Here is a 20091-nt window from a genome sequence, read left to right on the forward strand (position 1 = left end):
ACATTCCTAAAGCTCTGGAAAATCCTCAGCATGTCCATGTTAGAAGAAAGGAGAACACACTCTCAGAAAAGAACGAGTGTGTGGCTTACCAGCCATTTGATAAGGAGATTAGCGGTGCATGTGAGCCTCAGAGCTAATCAGCCATCTCCTAGAAGCCGTGGATTAGCCCAGCAGAAACACTGGCAGCTGGAACTCAAGGACATGGATAGAATGAAAGAAGGCTGCAAGCATATGTTATCTTTCAAGCCAAGGGAACAAGGACCCACACAGCCATTCAGAGCTGCTCCTCCAGCACAGCCTAGGGCCAGGCTGTCCCCTGTTCGGCAGGCTCACCCTTTGTGTCCCTGTAGAGAGCCACCTGGGAGCAGAAGGAGCAAGTCCGCCTGTAGAGCTGAACGCCACTGGGTCCAAAAGGGAGGATGGCCATTCCAAAGGGGGAATGTGGAAGAGCCTCAAACCAACAAGGATCCAAGAGTCTTCCCAGCCCTTGTGGGACTAGCTTTGTGGCACAGTTAAGCTGCAGTTTGTAATGTGGCCATCCCAAGGGAGTGTCAGTTTGAATCCCAGCTGTCCTGCTCATCCCACTCCCTGCCACTGCTGCACCTGAGAAAGCAGCAGCTAATGGTCCAAGTGCTTGAGCCCCTACACTCACAAGAGAGGCCTGGATGGAACTTCAACCTGACCCACTCTAATCCCTAGCTGTTGTGGCCATTTGGGGAGTGAAACAGTGGATGGGAGTGTTGCCTTTCAAATAAATATTTCTTAAAATGTACTTTTAGAAAAATATCTCATGGTCTTTGTCCTGCCAGGTTTTGGACTTGGGATCCATCCATGCGGTATCATTCCCACTTTCTTCCTTATGAAATGGAAAGGCCTGTGCAATGCCAGGTCCCACCAGCATATTTTGGGAATGCATAATGCACCTGTTTTACAGATTTACAGCAGAGAAGGATTTCGCTTCAGCATACATGATACCCTGAGTCCCTCCCATATCTGATCTAGATGACAGTAAGATAAGACTTTTCATTTCAAATGTTAGAGTTGAAAAGGAACAACTCTAATATTTGGGGGACTAACATTTGGGGGGCTACTGGGATAGAATAAGTACATCTGACATGTGAGGAAGATGTGCACTTGGAGGGCCCAGCGGCAGAATGACTAGAGACCAGACACAGCCCTGGCTGTCACCTTGGTGTCAACCTTTAGGGAGCTATGATATGCAGCTCAGCAGAGCCCCAATTCCTAAGCACCAGACATTGGGGTAATGACAGTGTGTTGCTTTAAGTCATTGAATTGTATGGGTAACTTGTTATACAGCAGTAGGTAAGCCGATCTCAGAAAGGTTAAGTAATACAGTCATGTGTAGCTTAATGACATTCTGAGAAATACACTGGCAGGCTCCCGTAGGGTGCCACCATAGAGTACATAACCCAAACTAAGATGCTACACTGTCGCTGGATGCCATAATCTTATGGAACCATCATCCTATATGCTGTTCTGTGTTGGCCAAAACATCCTTATGTGATGTATGCCTGTGCCTCGTGGGCCCCTTCAACTAGAGAAGATTCTAAAGAGAACTTTCCCACAAAAGGATCACATGGTTTCAAGGCAGAGCAGCATCTGTCTTGGAAAGAAATATCAATATGGCTTTTTAGGAAACCTGGATCTATTTATTTGAAAGGCAATGAGACCTTCAGTGCTCTGGTCTCCACCCCAGATGTCCACAACAGGGCAAAATCAGGATGTGGGTGGCAGCAACCCAAATACCCAGGCCACCTCCCACTGCTTCCCAGGAGGATTGACAAGGAGCTGGAGGGGAAGAGCTCTAGGACCTGAGCCAGACCTGCTGCTAGCCACTGCCACAACACCTGTCCTAACTTTTGTCAGCATGCTTACCACCAATACCTATCTGAGGAAATAGGTATGCTAATGATCTTGGTTTAGTCACTCCACCTTGTATAGCTTCCTCAAAGTATGTTGTCCATGGGGCCCGGTGGCGTGGCCTAGCGGCTAAAGTCCTCACCTTGAAAGCCCCAGGATCCCATATGGGTGCCGGTTCTAATCCCGGCAGCTCCTCTTCCCATCCAGCTTCCTGCTTGTGGCCTGGGAAAGCAGTTGAGGACGGCCCAATGCATTGGGACACTGCACCCACGTGGGAGACCTGGAAGAGGTTCCTGGTTCCCGGCATCGGGTCGGCGCGCACCGACCCATTGTGGCTCACTTGGGGAGTGAAACATCGGATGGAATATCTTCCTCTCTGTCTCTCCTCCTCTGTATATCTGACTTTGTAATAAAAATAAAATCTTAAAAAAAAGTATGTTGTCCATAATAACTACATAATTGCTTCTCAACTAAAAATAAACTTTAAGAAGATAAATATTCTATGTCAGCATAGGACACGTAAAATGTGACAGATGTGTATGGCTGTCAATGAACTCGCTCTATCACAAACCCCAGCTGAGGGCCTGATTTTCTGTTTTAGCAGATCAAGCCACCACTTGGCAATTTGAGCATCTCACAACAGAGCACCCATTTGTGCCTTAGCTGCTTTGCTTCCTGTACCCAATTCCCTGCTAAGGCATCTGGAGAAGCAGAAGATGATGGCGCAAGTACAAATGTACCTGTCAGCCATGTGGGAGACTCAGATGGAGTCCTGGCTCCTGGCTTTGGCTGGGCCCCACCTTGGCCATAGCTGCCATTTAGTGAGTGAATCAACTCATGGAAGCTCGCTCGCTCTCTCTCTCTCTCTCTCTCTCTCTCTCTCTCTCTGCTTTTCCCTTCCTCTCCATAACTCTGCCTTTCAAATAAATGAATAATTTTTTTTTCATTTTATTACAGCCAGATATACAGAGAGGAGGAGAGACAGAGAGGAAGATCTTCCGTCCGATGAATCACTCCCCAAGTGAGCCGCAACCGGCCAGTGCGCACCGATCCGAAGCCGGGAACCAGGAACCTCCTCCTGGTCTCCCACGTGGGTGCAGTGTCCCAATGCATTGGGCCATCCTTAGCTGCTTTCCCAGGCCACAAGCAGGAAGCTGGATGGGAAGAGGAGCTGCCGGGATTAGAACCGGCGCCCATATGGATCCCGGGGCTTTCAAGGCGAGGACTTTAGCCGCTAGGCCATGCCGTCGGGCCCATGAATAAATATTTTAAAGAATAGGTTTTCGGGGTGGCTATGGTGATGCTGATGGCAAAGCTGCTGCCTGTGTTGCTGGCATCTCATATGGGCACTGGTTTATTTCTCGGCTGCTCCACTTCCAATTCAGCTCGCTACAAATGGCCTGGGAAAAGCAGCAGACATCCCAAGTGTTTGTGTCCCTGCTACTCTCTTGGAGGACGCAATACGCTGCCTTTGGCCTGGCTGTTACAGCCTTACAGGGATGAATCAGTAAATATAGCCCCCCCCCCTCTCTCTCTCCCCCTCACTCTGTCTCTTTTTAGATTAAAAAAATTTTTTATTGGAAAGTCAAATGTGTATAGAGGAGGAGAGACAGAGAGGAAGATCTTCTGTCCAATGATTCACTCCACAAGTGGCCACGATGGCCAGAGCAGCACGGATCCAAAGCCAGGAGCCTCTTCCAGGTCTCCCATGTGGGTACAAGGTCCCAAGGCATTGGGCCATCCTCAGTTGTGGCCCTCCCAGGCCACAAGCATGGAAATAGATGGGGAGCAGGGCAGCCAGGACACGAACCGGCACCCATATGGGGTTCTGGAATGTGCAGGGCAAGGACTTCAGCTGCTAGACTACCTTGCTGGGCTCCTATCTCCGCTCTCTTTCTCAGTATATCATTCCTTTCTCTCCCTGTAATTCTGACTTTCAAATAAAAAAAAAGACTTAAAAAAAAAAAACCGCTTTACATTCCATTTTCAGTGAACTTCAAAACATTTGTATTTGTTTTCATTTTATTTGAAAGGCAGAGACAGACAGCAGTGAGAGATTTTCTATCTGCTGGTTCTCTTGCTAACTGCCTATGACAGCCTTGGCTGGGTCAGGATAAAGCTAGACACTGGAACTCAATCCAAGTCTCCTATGTAGGCGCCAGGGACCCAAATACTGGAGCCATCACTTGCCGCCTTTCATGGTGCGCATCAGCAGGAAGCTGGCATTGGAAATGGAGCTGGATTTCAGGCCCAGGTGTTCTAATGCAGGATGCAAGTGTCCTAAGTAACATATATTTTTTAAAGACTTATTTTAATTTTTATTGGAAAGGAAGATTTTACAGATAAAAGGAAAGGCAAAGAAAGATCTTGCATCCTCTGGCTTACTCTCTCCAAGTGGCTGCAACAGCCAGAGCTGAACTAATCTGAACCCAGCAACCAGGAGCTTCTTCTGGGTCTTCCACTTGGGTGCAGGGCCTCAAGGCGTTGGGACATCCTTGACTGTTTTCCCAGGCCCTGAACAGGGAGCTGGAAAGGAAATGGAGCAACAAAGACAAGAAAGGGCACTCGTATGGGATGCCAGAGCTGCAAGATGGAAGATTAGCTAGTTGAGCCAAACACCCATTCTGCTATCATGTTTTTTAATGGCATCATTATATGCTAATATTCTATTAATGCTTTTTCTATTATTATTATAAGGGTATATGCTATGGACACTTATCTGTAAGACAGCATCTAGATAGTTATCCAACCTCATCTTTTTCTTTTCAAAGATTCATTTATTTTTATTGGAAAAGCAGATTTATGGAGTGATGAGAAAGATCTCCCATCTGCTGATTTACTCCCCAGATGGCTGCAAAGGTCAGAAATGAGCCAACTGTCCCAGAGCTAGGAGCTTCCTCTGCGTCTCCCATGTAGGTACAGGGTCCCAAGGCTTTGGGTCATCAGCTGCTCTTTTCCTAGGCCACAGTCAGGGAGCTGTGGAGCAGTGGAACAGCAAGACATGAACTGGTACCCATATGCAATTCAGCTGTCTGATGGTAGAGAATTAGCCAATCAAGACATCATACTGGGCCCCCAAACTTATCTTTTTGTAGGCGTCCACTGTATATGTTCCTGGACAATTAGATTGTTACAGTTTTTAAAATACTAAGTAATGCTGTGATAAATATCTTTATACAAACATCTTTGTAACAACCTGATTATTTCACTAGAACATGTGTGAAGAAATCACTAAGCTAGCTGGCAGTCATGGGATAAGTGCTGATGTTTATGGTCAGGAGGTTGATCTAACAGGGTGTGAGGACACCTGTTTCATTACAGCATTCCAAACACTGGAGAAATCATTCTCCTTTGGCCACTCTGTTGGCAAAACATGATAGAACTTCATCCCTAAGGGCTGGTGCATTGATTCAAATGGCTAATCCTCCATCTTTAAGTGCCAGCAACCCATGTAAGTGCCAGTTCATGTCCCAGATGCTCCATTTGCCTTCCAGCTCACTGATTTTAGCCTGGAAAAGCAGTGGGGGATGGCCTGAAGCCTTGGGACCCTGCACCTGCATGGGAGACCCAGAAGACTTTCTTGGCTCCTGACTTCGGATCAGTTCAGCATTAGCCATTGCAACCACATGGGGAGTGAACCAGCAGATGAAAGATTTTTCTGTCTCTTCTTCTCTCCATAAATCTGCCTTTCCAATAAAAATAAATAAAGTCTTAGAAAAGAAAACATCTTTTTAATTCACATTTCTTCATTCTTAGCAGGGCTGACCATGTTTCCTTCAGTTTATGACCATTTGGAAATTACCTATGAGGTCTTAGTTCCTTTTCTATTGGGAGATCTATTATTTTCTTTTTAATTTATTTTAAAAACTAAGAGATAGCGAGTCAGAAGAGTGAGAAAGTATCTTCCATCTACTGGTTTACTTCTCCATATCCAGGTCACCCAAATGGGTGGCAGGGGCCCAAAGGACCTGGGCCATCACCCACCGCTTTTTCAGATGCAATAGCAGAGAGAGAGCTGGGTTAGAAGTGAAACAGTCAGAACTCAAACCTGTGCTCCAATGTAGGATGTCAGAGTCACAGGTGGCAGCATGATCCACTGTGCCATGATGCTGTACCCTTACCTTTTTCAATGTATGTTTTCCCAAAATATTCACTTTTTTATGTGGCAGTCAGTGTTACACATATAGAGATCTTCCATCCTCTTCTCCCAGATGCTCAAAACAGCCAGCACTGGGCCAGGCTGATGTCAGGTGCCAGAAACTTCATCTGGATTGCCCACACAGATGGCAGGACCCCAAGCCTTTGTGCTTTTTCAGGTAGATTAATAGGGATCTGGAGTGCAAGTAGAGGAGCCAGGCCTGACCGGTGCTTATATGGAATGCCAGTATCACAGAAGGCGATTTAATCTCCTGTGGAACAACTGTGGCCCCAAGAATTAATCTTTGAAATGATTTTGCTCCCAATATCTCACAACTCATTCATGTGTTCCACAGATCAGACTGCTAACTACCACAGTAGGTTCTTACAGTATAATACTAGGGTCTGGCACCATAGTCTAGTGGCTAAATCTTTGCCTTGCATGCACCCAAATCCCACATGGGCACCAGTTTGTATACTGACTGCTGCTCCACTTCCCTTCCACCTCCCTGCTTGTGGCCTGGGAAAGCAGTCGAGAATGGCCCAGAGCCTTGGGAACCTGCACTGTGTTGGGGATCCAGAAGAAGCTCCTGGCTGCTTGGTTCAGATCAGCTCAATTTTGGCTGTTGTAGCCACTTGTGGAGTGCACCAGTGGACAGAAGAGCAGCCAGTGGATGTAAGATTTTCCTATCTCTCCTCTCTATATATCTGACTTTCCAATAATAAATAAGTAAACCTTTGGTGAAAAAAAAGAATATAATAAGCAAGAAAGATGCAGAGCCTATTTCCCAAAGCTACCCAAATGGTGAGCAAGTTATATGTTATAACCAGGCAGGTTCAAAACGTAAGGGACTTCAAAAGTGTTCTCTCTCTCTCTCTCTCTCTCTCTCTCTCTCTCTCTCTCTCTCTCTCCACACACACACACACACACACACACACACACACACACACACACACTGGCAGATCAATAGACAGAAGGAGTGACACTCAAGAATCCTACAGGATAGACAATAGTTGCTGGTTAACATAGGTGTGGCAGGAGTGGGAAAGAGAGGGTCATTTTGGCTGATGAAATGAATATAATAACAGTGCAAAATGCAAAAGTGAAGAGAGCTACAATGAGGGCTCATTCGGCTGGGAGGTTAAAGGCCTCAGGAATTTAAAGGAAGTAGCTTGGACTTTATCCAGAGGCAATAATAACATACACATTAGAGGACTTTCAGATGCACCCAAATAAAATAAAATAATAATTAAAAAAAGACTCTCAGATGCAAATAAATAAAGAAAACTGGACCAATGTAGCCTTAACAAGAGAAATCCTATAAATTTACACAGAATAAGATGAATGGCGCCTGGGCTGATTCCCCCATGTGCCATTCCAATTCTTAAAGCATGTGGTCCCTCTTCTCCTGGCCCTGTGACACGTTACCTCATGGTCCCAAGAGAGTTGCAGTAGGTCCAAGAATCCCATCCTCACACAGTTCTGGTCAGTGTCCTGGAAAAGGTAAGCAGTCTCTTTCTCTCTCTCTCTTTTTAAAGATTTATTTATTTTTCTTGGAAAGTCAGATTTACGGAGAGAGAGACAGAGCAAAAGATCTTCCATCCCCTGGTTCACTGCCCAAGTGGCCACAATGGCCAGAGCTGAGCTGATCCGAAGCCAGGAGCCAGGAGCTTCTTCCAGGTCTCCCACGTGGATGCAGTGTCCCAAGGCTTTGGGCCATCTTCTAATGCTTTCCCAGGCCACAAGCAGGGAGCTGGAAGGAAAGTGGAGCATCTGGGACAAAAAAAAAAAATGGGATTGTGGTGCATGCAAGACAAGGACTATAGCCACTAGGCTGTTGTGCTGGGACCAGCAGAATCTCTCTCGATGGGGAAGAAAGTCTTTACCAGATGTTTCTTGTGGAATGCATCATTTCTTCTTTGCCAGTGCCAGATTGCTAGGAGAGGGAGCTTTTGGTGCCTTTGCCCTGGGTGACAGAAGGGGGCTTCTATGAGCAGGTGTAATAGCCTCTGGGAGAAACCAGTAGTGGTGTTCTCCGCAGACTTCCGTTTCCTAGCTTGTTTGGCCCTAACCACCCATCCCATCTTCTTCCAGTTCTAGAAACCATTTGTCTACCTCATTGCCCCATCTTTTTATTATTTGTTCAAGTCTAAAACCTCTGCAGCATCTTTAAACACTCATAACTCTGTTTGATTTTATTCTGACCTAACTTAGACAATTCTATCCTTAGCATCTGACATGGATACTTCAGAAAGTGCTCCAGTTCATCTAAACAAAGTGATCTAAAACTAATATTTGTGGTTTTGAGTCTGCTCAGGTATGCCTGGTATTGCCGCTGAAGGGTATGTCAGACAAAACTTACTTCATTCTCTCATGGGTAACATAAAAAAATGATCCATCCACTTGATTGCATGTGTGGTGTGTCATTGATAAATATTTATGGGATAACTCACTCTTGAATAAACAATGCTCCCCAATCCACATCTTTACTTCACCACCTTTAAACAAAAATGAGAACAAACAGATGAATGTCGCTGGAAGAACCAAATGGTGACCCAACCTTCCCTAACGCTCCCATTTCATCTATTCCTGCCATCTTTAAACACGTGGCAGTTGTTAACGGCCAGACAGGGCCAGATGATTCCCAGCAGTGATGCAGACCCACTGGATTGTCTTTCATGTTTGATGCTCCATCAGTTAAGTGGTCTAGGAAGCAGTCTTTGGAAAGTGGTGTGTGTGTGTGTGTGTGTGTGTGTGTGTGTGTGTGTGTGTTTCTTCCTGAAGCTATCTGGAACTTGGCTTCCACCTGATCCAAGATACTCAGGGCAGATATCACAGATCTGACCCTGACCCGGTCTGACTTCATACGTTTTCCCTGTGTCTTTAATGTTAGACTAGAAGGGGTGGGATGTGTGTGTGTGTTGTGGAAGAAGATATATGTACCTGTTTATGCACAGACACTTGAAGCACCATTGACGCTCCCAACAAATGTTTTAGAAACCAGTTATGGGGCCCAGCGGCGTGGCCTAGCAGCTAAAGTCCTAGCCTTGCACACCCCGGGATCCCATGTGGGCACGGGTTCTAATACCGGCAGCTCCACTTCCCATCCAGCTCCTTGTTGTGGCCGTGGAAAGCAGTCAAGGATGGCAAAACACTTTGGGACCCTGAACCCACGTGGGAGACCTGGAAGAGGTTCCTGGTTCCCAGCTACGGATCAGCGCAGCACCGGTCATTGCTGTCACTTGGGGAGTGAATCATCGGACAGAGGATCTTCCTCTCTGCCTCTTCCTCTCTGTATATCTGACTTTGTAATAAAAATAAGTAAATCTTTAAAAAAAAAAAGAAACCAGTTATGTATGAATAATTTACACTAGCTACTATGAATGAATGAGTTTTTGACCCAGACATGAAAAGATATAAGCAATGGTTTGAGATCACTGGGTTACTACTTTATGGTGATTTGAGATTCTTTTGAATAAGCCCAGTGTCCTAGAAACTGCAGAAAATTTAGAGATAGGACATTCATGTTGAGTCTGAGTCCTGCCACATACATCAGCTTTGACATGCTTTCTTCTGGTCACTCTCTGCTCAGAGTTACTGTCGGGCCTGTGAGAGGCTTCACATGTTTCTTTTAGAAGCAGCACACATTGACGTCTGTCTGTAACTTGCTCCCTAATTGGTGTGTATCCACACATGACGTAGCACATGCAATGGATATGCCATAAGCAGTGTGTGTGTGCTAGGCAGAGCTAAAATAGAATCTGCTTCTCTCGAGATGAACTCAGCCAAGGACCCATCTGTAGGATGGAATACAGACCTCTAGTTAAAAGGGGTAGCCTTTATGTGAAAAGGTTGACTACAATGATTCTTAAAAAAATAAAAGAAAAGTTCCAGGTGGTTAAATATAGATACTGAAACCAATTCCGAGAATATTCCCTGGCTCTAGGCCCGTGGTGTTATATTTTTCATTGGATTGTATCCTGTGTGATTTTATTTACTTGAACTCTAATTGTTCATCAGACAGTTATTTGTGAAATTATGACAGTAATCACGCTGAATGTGTTGGCCTGTTTTTCTGATAGACACATTTCCATGTTTGCTAATTAACATTGTATTTGTTGCAATATTTTCATGAAAGTCCTAGGTAACTAATGGTGGGCTTTCACAGTCATATTTGTCTTTTTTTCCCTTTAGTTTGAGGTAAAGAATTTGCTTTGATTGGTGCCACAAAGAAGAGGCAGAGAGAAAAAGAGAAAGAAATACAGAGAGATAAAGATATTCTTCAGCTGCTGGCTTACTCCCACAATACCAGAGCTGAGCCAGGCTGAAGCCAGGAACCAGGAACTTCATCCAGGTCCCCTATATGGATGACAGGAGCCCAAGTACTTGCGTTGTCTGCCACTTTTCCCCCCCAGGCCTTTAGCAAGGAGCTGGATCAGAATTGGCACAACTGGGAGACAAATTGGCACCCATATAGGATGCTGGTGTCACAGGTAGTGGTGTTACAATGCTGGTCCCATCAGTCCATCTGAAGCCTTTTAGTTTTTTTTTTTAAGATTTTTTATTTTATTACAAAGTCAGATATACAGAGAGGAGGAGAGACAGAGAGGAAGATCTTCCGTCCGATGATTCACTCCCCAAGTGAGCGCAGCAGCCGGTGCTGCGCTGATTCGAAGCCAGGAGCCAGGAACCTCTTCCGGGTCTCCCACGCAGGTACAGGGTCCTTGACTGCTTTCCCAGGCCACAAGCAGGGAGCAGGATGGGAAGTGGAGCTGCCAGTATTAGAACCGGCGCCCATAAGGGATCCCGGTGCTTGGAAGGCAAGGACTTTAGCTGCTAGGCCACGCCGCTGGGCCCTGAAGCCTTTTAGTTTTAATATCAGCCTGAATTAGTTTTAATTTCATGCTTGAACTAATTTTTATTATAATGGTAGAAGTGGCAGTTTTCTAATTCCACACCTCCTTTTATGCTTGCTGATTTACATTCTACTCGGAGGAGTAGTTTTGTCTTCTTTCCACGTGTTCAATCACTTACTTATATGGGCATGGATTAATGGATTTTCACTTTATTCTATGGGATGTAATCTATCATTACTTTCATTTCTACTTTTCTGAAGTTTCTTTTTATTTGTGCTTTTTACAAAGTTCATATATATATATATATATATATATATATATATATATATATATATATATAAAATTAAAAGTGCAGGGGGAGAGAGACAGAGAGGTCTTCCATTCATTGGTTCACTTCCCAGATAGCCAGGGCTGGGCCAGGCTGAAACCAAGAGCCAGGAGCTTTTTAGGGTCTTACATGTAGGTGGCAGGGGCCTAAGCACTTGATCTGTGTTCCACTTCTTTTCCCAGACTGCTAGCAGGAAGTTGGATTGGAAGTAGAGCATCTGAGTCTTGATTCAGTACCCATTTGGGATGCCAGTAACATATGCAGCAGCTTCACTTGCTATGCCACAATGCCAGCCACTGATTTGTATTATTTGGAAGCAGAGAGTCAGGGAGGCAGGAAGGGAGGAAAAGAGAGAGAGGGAGAGAGAGAGATCTCTCATCCACTGGTTCACTCCCCAAAGACCCAAAACCACTGGACCACTGAAACTGAGCTGGGATGAAACCGGGAGCCAGGAACTCCATTGAGGTCTCCTGTGTGGGTGTCCTGGATCCAACTACCTGAGTCATCACCACTGACTCCCAGGGTTCACTGTAGCAGGAAGCTGGAATTGGAAGTGCTCAACAGCGTGGTGAATCCCAGATGTAGGAAGAGGAGCCAGGCTTGGTAAGATGTCCCAGTGTATGCATTTATGTGACATTCTGGAATGAGGACAGATAACTGACCAGTGGTTACCAGAGGAAGGAAGTGGAGGGGAAGGTTCATGATGAAGAGGTGCCAGGAGATTTGGGGGTGAGGATGTAGTGATAAAAATTTGGTACCATTTATAATTATATTTTTCAAGCTCAAAGACCATACTTCTGTATAGGTGATTTGGGGATGAGGCATTTAGCCTCACACTCAAGGTACCCACTTCCCACATTAGGTTATCTGGTTCAGTTGCCCAAAATGGCTCCTGACCCTGCTTCTTGCTAACACAGACTCTGGGAGTAGGTGCTGATATCCGTGCAGTAGGTCTGCCACCTGCATGGGAGTCCTGACTGCATTCCCAGCTCCTTGTTCCAGCCCCTGCCTGTCCCAGCGATAGCAGGCAGTGGGGAGTGAACCAGCAGATAGGAGCTTGAGCGCACACACTCTCTGTGGATCTCCTTTTCCTTGTTGTTTCTCTCTCAGCCTCCCACACAAGTAAATAAAAACGTAAATAAGAATGGTGATTTTTACAGCAAGGAAATTATACCAACAGTCAGAGAAAGCCCTTAGGACAGAGGACTGTGTTAGGGCAAGTGATCCAGAGGGGTGTGGGGGCTGAAGGTATGTGGGTGGGCACAAATCGCATCTGTAATTGTTTCCATTGATTAAATATTTCAGAGAAGACTCTGGTGTTGAAGCAGGATCTTGTACGACCCAAGAGCATTAAATCACCACTTAGGGGCAAACTTTGAGACAAATATTTCTCTGTCCATCCTGATGTCAGACTTGCAGGATTACAGGTGACACACCATGGGTTATTCCAGAGAAACCTGACTCAACTTCAAATGTATTGCCTCTTACAATCTATGACATGTGTGCTACAGTGTGAGGAGGAAGTACTAAGAAGCACAGAGGCAGCTTTGCGCAGTGGCAACATGGCAGTATCATAGCAATGAGATTGATCTGAGGCATGATTATCGCTAATTGCAAAACAAAAAGCATATAGGCTTTCTGAATAACTGTAAGTAGAGTCTTAAAGTATCTTCACTCAATCCTCTTTGCAGACCTACTTTTCTCGCATGACTGGTGGCAGTTTCCACTTTCACACCCTCGAGCTCCAGTTGCTAGAAAAATCTCAGCTGACTCTTTTGATACCAAGTCAAAGATTACAGGAAGGAGCTCTATGCCGCAGCTTGGGCCAGGTGCTCCGGGCTGGTCATCCATGGGCTGTAAGAACATGAGTGCTCCCACAGGATTCATGCTTTTAGAATAGGGTATTTTTTAAAGGATAATGGTGATATATGGCAGGCAAAAGAAATAAGAGCAAGAGAAAGAGTGTAAGAGACAAGAAATAATGCATTTTTTTTTGAGAATCACTTATATTTTATAGGGTCTGTCTCAGTAATCATATAATTGAAACTTACAGGATGCAAATTATGTAATGATTACATAATGGGTTATTATACTGCATATTATTTTCTTTTTCTTCTTCTTTTTTTGTTGGTTATTTTGCATTATGTGACAGTTTCATAGGCTCTGGGAATCCCCCCCTCCCCATGCCCCTCCCCCTTTGTGGCTTCCTCCACCTTGATGTAGTATTACAGTTCAAATTCAATCAAGATTCTTTCCTTGCAAACGTATACCAAGTATAGAGTCCAGCTACTTGTTGTCCAGATGGGTTGAACAGTTTCTTGGGGAGACCATTTCTAGTCTGAAGTTAGAGCTGGTAGAATATTATCCCATTCAATTATGAGTCCCAATATAACATCAACAGCAGTTTGCAACATTATGGAGTTGACATGGTTGTGAGTAACCAGTATGTTACAAAAAACAAAAACAAAGAAAAAAAAAAACAAGTCCTAACCGCAACCTATGATTAGCTCATTGACATTTCAGTTTTAGTTTATATACAGGACCGACTACTATATACCTTAAAATGGCTATAAGGTACCATTCAGCTGTCTCATGTCTATTTTGAAATAATGCATTTTTATACTGTATTAGGAAAGTCTATATTCAAAAGCAATAAGCTGGGCTCAGTGTGGTGGTCTAGCAGCTAAAATGCTTGCCTTGGACATGCTGGGATCCCATATGGGCACTGGTTCTAATCCCAGCCATCCTGCTTCCCATCCAGCTCCCTGCTTGAGACCTGTGAAAGCAATTAAGGATGATCCAAAGCCTTGGGAGCCTGCACCTGTGTGAGAGACCTGGCAGAAGCTCCTGGCTCCTGGCTTTGGACTGGCTTAGCTCTGGCCATTGTGGCTGCTTGGGGACTGAGTCATTGGACAGAGGGTCTTCCTCTCTGTCTCTCCTCTTCTCTGTATATCTGACTTTCTAATTTTTAAAAAAAGCTATAAGCTAGATAACTCTGCAAAATAAACCTTTTGTCAAGGTTCTGTTGTTTATTTCTCCTTCACGTTATATGCAAGGAGGTCAGGATGGTCTTCCATAGTATTACAGCTACACCACCTTGGCAACCAGGGTGCCATGGTCTTTGACTGTCAGACAGGAGAAATCACAGCCACTCCTCACTGCCTTAAGCTCCAAGGAGACAGAAATCACACCTTCCTAGAACTCTGGCAGAACTAGTTCCACAGTCCCAATACAGCCGTAAGAGAGGCTGGGAAATAGAAAATGTGGGAACTAGTTATATGGGTATTTGGCGAGCACTAAATGTCAAAGTCAGCATTTCAAAGTGGGTATTTGACCATAGTGATTAAGATGCCCACATCCTACATTGGAGTCCCCTATTAAAAGGTTTGATTCCAGTTTCCTGCTGATACAGACTACAATTGATCTTAGCCAAAAGGCCGAGAAGCGATCCTGCTGATACAGACTATGCAAAGAAACAGGGTAAGGTTCTAGCAGCTGGGTTCCTGCCATCCATGTAGGAAAATTCGGCTTGAGTTCCTGGCTCCTGGTTCTTCAGATCCAACTAGTCCCTGTCACTGTGGATATCTGAGGAGTGAGCTAGTATATGGGAGTTCAATTCCTCCCTTGCTCTATCTGAGATTTAAACAAATACATAAAAAAAAAATAAATTGTAAGTCCATCATGGCAGCTCAACAATCAAAGGGTTTATAAGGGTTCAGAATGATGGGGCTTCATGTCACACAGTGGGAAGAATGGCTTTGCAACTTTGCTTGGGTAACTGGAGGGAAGAGGAAAGTGTTGAATTCTTGGTGCTCTCAAAGGAAACTGACGGGTCCAATTTAGTGGGGTGGAGATTTGTGTAAGAGGCAGGTGGTACAACAGAATTAGGACAAGATTGTAAAAGGCCTTGGATGTCTAGCCAAGGACATTAATATTTAGGAAATGAAAGCTTTTCAGTTAATAACTAACATGAACAAGATGAAACGTTCAGGATGATTAATTTGGCATCATTATGTGGCTTGGCCTATATCATTCTATATATAGTCTAATTGAGAGCATACTGTTGACTTCAGGCATCCTTTGAAGGACTTCATTTCTGATAAAATAGCAGGCAAAGTAGTCTAGAAAAGACCCCATTGCAAAAAACTATAGACATTGGGCCCGGCGGCGTGGCCTAGCAGCTAAAGTCCTCACCTTGAATGCACCAGGATCCATATGGGCGCCGGTTCTAATCCCGGCAGCTCCACTTCCCATCCAGCTCCCTGTTTGTGGCCTGTAAAGCAGTCAAGGATGGTCCAAGGCTTTGGGACCCTGCACCAAGTGGGAGACCCGGAAGAGGTTCCAGGCTTCGGATTGGCGCAGCACCGGCCGTTGCTGTCACTTGGGGAGTGAATCATTGGACGGAAGATCTTCCTCTCTGTCTCTTCTCCTCTCTGTATATCTGACTTTGTAATAAAAATCAATAAATCTTTAAAACAAACACACACAAAAAAAACCAAAAAAAAAAAAAAAAACTATAGACATGAGGAGAGAGAATCTAAATGGCTATGCAAGCTCATTTTCCCTACCATTTCTAAAGCTTAGCAAGGAACTGGCTTAGCAAGGCTATGACAGCTCAACAGAACAGCAATGCCAGTGGCTGAAACCCAGAGCCTTCTCTCTTAGAACAAGCTAGTTCCATTGGCCAGGAAGCTCCTGCTGTCATTGTCTAATTTCTTAATACATTAAGCTATACCCTGTACAAGTGCACCTGCCCACAGGATAGGGAGAGGTGGAGGCAGATACTGTACTGACCTAGTAAGTTCGCCAGCACATTGACACCACATGCTGACAGCAGTGTCTATCTGTGTCTTTGACATGGCACAGTGGCCATCTTTCTAAATGTATGCCCAGCAAAGTAAAAGAAATTCTCAGAGGATTTTTTTGGGGGGTTCATAAGCTAGTTTATAAATTACAAATTACCAAGAGCCAGCACAGACGAAGACAAAAAGAAACCTCAAGTATCACATGAGAGGTGAATGAATAAATCTACTGTGTTCTAGTCACATTCTAGAGCTCCATAGGACAATGAAGGAAGGATAGCTCCCCTTATGAGCTTGAATGAGTCTCACACGATTAATAAGGTGCAAGAGAATACTACAATAATGTCACTAATTAAAGTTCCAAAATATGCAAAATAGAATCATGTCTTCTAAGTGCATTTCCATGTATAGTCAAACTAGAAAGCAAGTGTGTGTTAAGAGCAATGCTAGGCACAGTGTAGTTTAATCAGAGAAGGGCCTACAGGCCTATCAACATTCCTGACAACATTCTGTATCTTAGGCTGTATGATGGAACGTGGCCTTTTATTTGAATAACATTCTGCAGCCACATGTGTGATATAGTCTTACACTTACAGAAATATTCCCCAGTAAATTCTTTTTCTTTTGGCGTTTGGAAGTCTTAGCTCCTGGCTCATGGGTGATGGAGCGGGATATGCAGACTGCTGGTCCATGGAAATTTGGGAAGTCTGAACTTTAGGCCCAGTCTCTCTCACCCTCTCCCCACTTCTCTCTGCCTCTCAAATAAATATATTTTTTCAAATATAAAGAAGAAATTACAAATTCAACAATATAGGTTGAAAGCAAAAGAATGGAAAAAATGTATCATGCGAACAATCAAACTGCCTTATGGCACAAAATTAAAATCAGGGGGAGAAAAAGGAGCAAAACCAAGGAGAGACTTACATAGTAATGAAAGAATCAATCCTCCAGAAAGACTTAGCATCTGAAATGTGTATGAACCAAACAGCAGAGTCTTAAAATACGTGCAGCAAAATCTGATAGAGCTGAAAAGAGAAACAATCAAATCCAGATTGTTGTGAATATCAGTTTCCCATCACTGGCTGACAGACTATTGCACTAATAGGAGAGTCAGTCAAAATATGGACAGTCTGAATACTGCAGTCAACCAACAAGACATAGTGGGTGAGGGTTGGTTGGGCCTTGCTGCAGTATCAGGTGGCAGATGCTGGCATGGGGGCTAATTCTGTCAAGTTAACCTGCAGAACCACCTGGAGACTGCAAGATCTGGAAGTGGGAGTGGGCTCAATGGCCCTCAGAGCTGTGGTCAGGGCACAGAGCAGGGCACTGAGCAGACCCACTGCATCCTGCAGGGGTGGGATTTCTGGGCCCAAGTCTTGGAGGTACACTGACTCACTCTGTAGTATCCAGAGAAGTTTCCTTCTGCTCCTTGGGCAGTGGCCCCAGTGGCAGTGACCAACATGCATGGCTGGAGGATCAGCCTTGAGGAAGTTTCCTTTTGCATCTGTCAACACTGCCGGGTGACCAGGCATAGGTGCCAGCAGAGCCCTTTCATACCCAGAGGGAAGTGGATCTGGTTCCAGCTTCTGTGTGAAACATCCCTGGCTCTGTGGCTCCCTGTGCCATAGACCTTGGGATAACCTGTGCTCACTGGTGGGACCTGGAGCACCCATCCGCATTGCTTTGATTCAGCTGGGCAGCTTCTGACCCAAAATCCTCAGCATTAACTAGTATCCAACTTCTAAGACCTGGCTAAGGAAGCCATGGGTTCTGTTGGCTCTATAATTTCCAGGCATACCTGCACTCCCCAGCGGGACCCGGGGACAGTATTATTGGCATTCCTGTGCGCAAGGTCTGACTGTGCTAGTACATTGTGCCCCACAATGACACACAAGTGCCATGGGGGAGCGGGGTAAAAGCATACTGTGGCTCCTGTAGCTTTGGGACTGTGACCCCCACAGCTATGTTCCACAGAGTCACTAAAGTTCTCCCTGTGGGACTTGTGGAGGATTTCTTCTCTGTTCCAGTGCTGCAGAACCATACCTGCCACAGTGAAACCCACAAGATAACCTGTGCAGGAAACATGAGAGCTGGTTAGAACCTACACCACGTCCTACAACGAAGGGACTGTCTGCTCTCTAAGTTCTGGGAACAGCTGCACTTGCCCTGCAGTACAAGGGGAAGGCTCTGTTTCCATTCCGTGGTTTCTTGTGCAAAATCCCAAGCATAAACTACATAAACAGGGCAAAATGGGTAATGTAACCTTCCTGCCCTGTTACTAAGGGCTGTGACTAATTGTACTGTATCTTCAGAATCATCATAATCTCCCCTGTGGGACAAAGAGAAGATGCTATGTTCATTCTACTGCCAAGCACCATATCTGCTAGGGAATAATCCTCAGCATAATTGGAGCCCATTCTGTGAGACTGGAGCAAGGTCACCATCATATCCCCTCGTTGTAAGACTAGGACTTTTGGTGCTACAAGTGCCAATGTTACCCATGCCAACTGGATATTGTGAAGATTTTATCCACATCACAGAATGCCAGTTATTGGTACAATAATACCCCACATCATCCAGGCTTGCCTGGTTGCACAAGGGGCATGACACCTGCTGTGTCCAACAACACCAGGAACCCGGCTGTGATTGACATCCAACTCTGGGCCCTGAAGGTACACACCAGGGAAGCCCATGTCTACTTCAAAGTCATATTGCTGTCTGCATGAACTTCTGCTGTGGCACTCATAGACATGGCTGGCCCTGATTATAGTAGACAAAAAAACACTAAACTTTTGGGCTCACCTAGAGCCAGTCACTCAAATGTCCTCACATCCCATCTGAACAAAAACGTCTTTTCTAATGAAATCTGCTCCATTCAAACGAAGCAACTGTTACACAGAGGTACATCAACTAAAGGACGCGGCAGGGAAGCATGACACACCCAAAAGGACCACCTACTAGTGCTTCAGAAATAGACCTGATTTGAAGGAAATCTACCAAATGCCTCAAAAAGAAATCAAAATAATGATCCTAAGGGAACTCAAGGAGATGTAAGAAAATACAGTTCAGAAAAACGAGAAAAGGCAACACCTGGCACCAAAGAGAAACTCAGTGAAGGTATAGAAATGAGTTTTTAAAAACATGAAAGGTTTTGGATCTGGAAACTTTATTGAATGAAATTAAAAATACAATTGAGAGCTTCAACAATAGAATAGACCAAGTAGGTGTAAGAAATTCTGATCTTGAGGCAAGATTATTGAAATAACCCAGTCAGACAAAAATAAAAAGAACTTAAAAGAAAGAGGAAAGTCTACAAGACATATGGGATACCATCAAACAAACAAAACAGTCCTATTACAGGGATATCTGAAGAAAAGTGAGAATAAATAGCCATTGAGAACATAACAAATGCAATCATAGTTGAAAACTTTCTAAATCTTAAGAGATGTGAACTAGGTATAGGGAGCTCAGAGGACTCCAGTCAGACACAAACAACAAAGACTTTCACTAAAATGATTATATTCAGATTATCACAAGTAAGCACAAGCAGAAAAGCCTGAAGGCAGTAGAATACAGCATCAAGCTACATATAAAGGAAAATCCATTAACCTGGCAACAGACTTGTTTGCAAAAACCCCAGATTAGAGTGCGATGATTAGAGTGGGATGATTCTTTCAGAAAAAAAAAAGAGCTTCTAATTATTCATTAGAAGTGAAGGGAAATAAAAGATTTCCCAGATGAGCAAAAATTGAGAGAATGTATCAGCAGATAACTCCTATTGGAAGTTGGGAAGGGGAATCCCACATTGGAAGTAACCTGGAAAATCAGTGAGAAAACACGTGACAGTGCAAATTCCTCCAATAGAGACAGCAGAGAAGAGAATCCATCCCTACCATGGCAAAAAGCTACCAAAACACAAATGTAGATAGTGAGAGAGGCAGAAAGAAGCAGAGAAAGTATAGAACAACCTGGAAACAATGAAACAGCAGGACTTGGTTCTTACCTGTCAACATTTACCTTGAATGTGATTTCAGTCCTCACTTGAAAGACAAGGGGAAAACAAACAAGACTTATCCAGATGCTGTC

The sequence above is a fragment of the Ochotona princeps genome, unplaced genomic scaffold (genome assembly GCF_030435755.1).
Source record: "Ochotona princeps isolate mOchPri1 unplaced genomic scaffold, mOchPri1.hap1 HAP1_SCAFFOLD_104, whole genome shotgun sequence".
Classification (NCBI taxonomy): Eukaryota; Metazoa; Chordata; class Mammalia; order Lagomorpha; family Ochotonidae; genus Ochotona; species Ochotona princeps.